The 3,887-nt window shown below is 54.9% G+C and overlaps 1 pseudogene; it reads left to right on the top strand.

Moving 5' to 3' along the window:
• The first annotated feature begins 2,244 nt into the window (after positions 1-2,244).
• On the top strand, positions 2,245-2,363 carry LOC147730360 (5S ribosomal RNA; annotated as a pseudogene).
• The last annotated feature ends 1,524 nt before the right edge of the window (positions 2,364-3,887 follow it).

Below are 3,887 nucleotides of genomic sequence, written 5' to 3'. Positions count from 1 at the left end.
GGCGTCACCAGGCGCTTTACAAGCTCCTTTAAACTAAACTAAACTAAACAGGTCTAGTTGTCAGCATGCCACAGCCACTCCCTCACAGCTGGTTTACACCCACACCGGACCCATCCAGCACACACGTCACAGGACATGTGACCCTGTCAATAAAAATGGCCGGGCGCACGTGCTCGACGCCATTTCCACTGTCTCTCTGGGTGTATCTGTGTGGTTATTACCTCCTCGTAAGTCTTCCTCGCCACATGGTTAACGAAGTGAGCTTCAGCTCCACACCAGAACCCTCCAAAGCAAAAAGTTAGCCTCCCATGCCTCCCATCCCTTCCCAATATGGCCAACCCATTCCAGCCCTGACCTCTATAAGAGGCGGGCCGGCCCAACCCTTCAGCCTGTTTTTTTGGTTCTGCGCTGCAGATTCTCCATAGCGTGTTTCAGGTAAGTGGTGCTTGCTGTAGCAGGTACATGGGTCCTTGGTTTGTGGTCCTGCTCTAGCGGGCTCTGGGGATCTAGGACCCTCTCCCCCTTCCTTCCCCTGGTTTCCTATGAGGGCGGTTAGGCTCTTCTCTAGCGTGCCAAGGGTTTACAGGGGGCGGCTGGGGTGGTCTGGGACTCTTTCTAGCATCCCGTTCTGACCCCCCGGCCGTGTAGGCATGGTCCTGGGGGCCTTAGTTTGTGCCGAGCGATTGCTCCTTTCACCTGGGATTTTTATTTTGCCCATGTTTTACCGCTCCCGGTCTTGGGCTGGGAGGCAGGGTGTGGTGGACTCGGCCAGCTTCACGCTTCACTCGGCCTCCTCTTTCAGGCTTTGGGCTCACTGCTACGTTGTCAGTACAGTCTGTTCTCGGATGTCACAACCCGTCCCCAACACTGAACCAGACAGACGCAGTGCATCCCACTCTGTTTAATCGGGGTATTACAGGTGCTGTGGCCTTATTTTGGCGATCCTACACCGGCTGTTTGCTTTGGGGTCCCGGTGGACTGTTCTACGGTTTCCAACCGCGAGCCTCGTTGATTTATTACAATGCCCTTGCGGCTCGCTGCGGGCCGCGCAGTGCCGGTCCCATGGGGCTGAAAATTGGTGCAGGTTGCAGCTGGGCTCCACTTCAGTTTTTCTGTCTCTTTGGCGCTGCTGGGCTTAACTGCTTGTCGTCCGGGGCTGTTCTTTCCGCTGCTAGGGGGACCTGGGGGGCTTCATGGCTGGCCGGCTCCGGTTGTGGTCGGCTGCATTTCCCTTGGTCGGCCCCTGGTTGTGATTGGAAGTGTCTTCCGCATGTGCACCTCATTGTCTCCCGCAGCGGACCAAACTCCCTGGTTTGCAGTTGACGATGAGAGTGGGCAAGTAATGTTGAGTGCTCTCGGGTCCACTCGTCTCCTTTGCCTGGCTTTGTATCCGCCTGGTGTTAGTAGGTGGGTACACATTCATGGGCATTTTTTGCCTCAGTCTGTGTAGTGACTCGCTTGTTTGTTCTGTTTCTCGTGGCTCTTCTCGGAGTATGCACTGGTCAGGGGATGTTTGCAATGCATGCCTGTACCCTTTGGTATTTGACTACCGTTATTCACGATACTGAACATTGGGGCGCGGTTTTTCCTTTTATTGTTGACTATGTTTGGGTCATTTGTTTCGTGCACTCTGTGAGCGTTGGTGGTTGCCTGCTCTCAGATTTTAGTCAGCTTTGGGCCTGGTTGGTGCCTGGGCTCCCTGGGAATTCAGGGTGCTGTTGACTTTACTGCTTCTGCGCACAGTGTGTGTAGGGCATATTATGTGTTGGTGCTTTCTGTTTGGTCATCTACGTGCGACCTTTGTTGCTCTAGGTTTCTTTTTACTCCCTGCTGGTCTGTTGCTTTGGGAGGCGGCATCGAGAAGCCGGTCGTACACTGTTACGTGCTCTTTTGTCGCACTTTTGGGCCCTTTCTCAATCTTTCTTTATTCTGAGATTGCGTTGTTGGGTTCCATTGGGCTGGTGGTTTAGTGGGCTTATGCCTCCGCTACAGGCACCTGTGTTTGGCCTCATGGTCGCAGGCTCAAATCCCAGCGGATCCTCTCAGCCTTTCATTCTTCTAGGTGTCGATGTTTGGTGCGCCATTTTGTTGGTTTGCAATGAACATCTGTTTTTCAGCGCCAAATTGCTCGTGAGTGGACTTGCTCTTCCTTGATGCACTTTATGATGATGCACACTTTGTAGGGGTGCATCTTTGATTTCCTTTGCTGTACGTACTGGTGGGGTTCCTTGCTTCTACTTTTGGGCCTACGGCCACATCACCCTGAAACCACCTGATATTGTCTGATCTCAGAAGTTAAGCAGAGTCGGACCTGGTTAGTACCTGGAAGGGGGACCTCCTGGAAATACCAGGTGCTGTAGGCTTAAAAAAGAAATGTGTTGCGAGGCCACGGCTTGATTGTTTGCTGTGTTGTCCCTGTCCCCTTCGTCACTTCGGGCTTTGGGCCTGTGGTCCTTGCGTCTGGTGGACTCCTGTTCCCGCCTGCTCTCCGTTATTGCGCGGGGTCTGTCCCAATTGGTTCCTTGTTGGACGTCTTCCGGTGGTTTCCGGGGGCTGTGTGCTGCTGTGTGTCTGATGGGGGCGGACTGTGTTTGGCACCTGTCCATCTGTCTCTGGGCTGCGTCGGTGGTCACCTGGTCGGGCCGCCCGCGGTTTTGGTGCTCCCTCCTCCTCCTGCTCCCTGTTTCGTCAGGTGGCTATTGCACCCCTTCCTAACGGCTTCCTGCTGTCGCCGTGATTTTCCTCGCCTCCTTGGGATCAGGGCTCTGTTGTGGGCCTGCTGTTGCCTCTCCTCTCATCCTGGGTAGCCCGGTTCCTTGGGTCTGCCGGGTCACGCCGGTTGTCGGGTTTTGTACTCCCCTGCTCCTGTCCTTGGAGCTATGGCTCTGTTATACTACCTTTGGGTGGTGACTGCTTGGTCGGGCCAGGGGTTCAGCGCACACCTCTGCTGGGTTGCGTGTTTTGGCCTTTTATTGCGTGTTTGCTTTTTTGAGGTCTCACTGGTCCTTCTCCGACGGGTCCTGTTCATCCGGTTCCGGTTTGCCGGTGGGGTTTGGCCCTTTTCCCACACTTGTTTCTGTATTTCTGGTTTTTGGTGGCCTTCCCCCTGATGCCTACCCCCCTTCGGGGGGTTTCACTTGGCCCCCCGGCTGTTCCTGTTGGGGTTGTCTGCCTTGGTAGGGGAAGTGTTTTGGGGTGTCTTTATGCCTTGTTGACTGGTGGTGCTTCCCCTTTCTGTCCCTTGTGGATCCACCATGTCCTGGTGGTCTCGGTGCTTCTGGATCTTCCCTGTTCCTTTCGATTGCCCCAGTGACTCCCTTCCCGCCCTGTCTTCTGCTGCGGCCTGTGGTCGTTCTGTTCTGGTGCCTCCTTCCCGGGGTTGGCGGCTTTTGCCGTTCTGTGGGGCGTGCTTGGGGTCCCGGTCTGTGTTGGGTCAATAGGTACCCCTGTGGACGGGTTTTCCCGTCTAGTTTCTGTTGACTGTTCCTTGTCTTCTTTGGGGTTTTGCCCCTGCATTGCGGGGGCTGCATTTTTGCTGTTCTGGGCTGTTTGTGCCCTGCCTAGTTCTCCAGGAAGGTTGCAGGGTTTAACCCTTTGGCTTTCTTGTACCGTTGTGCTGTCCTTGTCTGGGTCACTCTGGTTCGGTTTGACTCCCCGGTGTTGGCTCTCTCTCCTTCTGGTCTGTGCTCCCAGCGTTGCGCTTACATGTGGTCCCCTTCTTTTTGTGGGTTTGGGGCTTGTTTGGCTTGGACGGAGCGTTTGCCAAGTATGTGGTACTTGCCTGGGTGCTTCTCCCTTGCTTTCTGCTGCTGCGGGTGTTGGACCTGTAAGCTGTTGCTCTTTGGTTCATTTTGTGCTTCTGGCGGCATGTGCCACGCATGGGACGG

This window comes from Lissotriton vulgaris, chromosome 2_1, assembly GCF_964263255.1.
Source record: "Lissotriton vulgaris chromosome 2_1, aLisVul1.2, whole genome shotgun sequence".
Taxonomy (NCBI): Eukaryota; Metazoa; Chordata; class Amphibia; order Caudata; family Salamandridae; genus Lissotriton; species Lissotriton vulgaris.
Note: the sequence above shows the minus strand (reverse complement) of the source record. Positions and strands in the feature narration are given on the sequence as shown.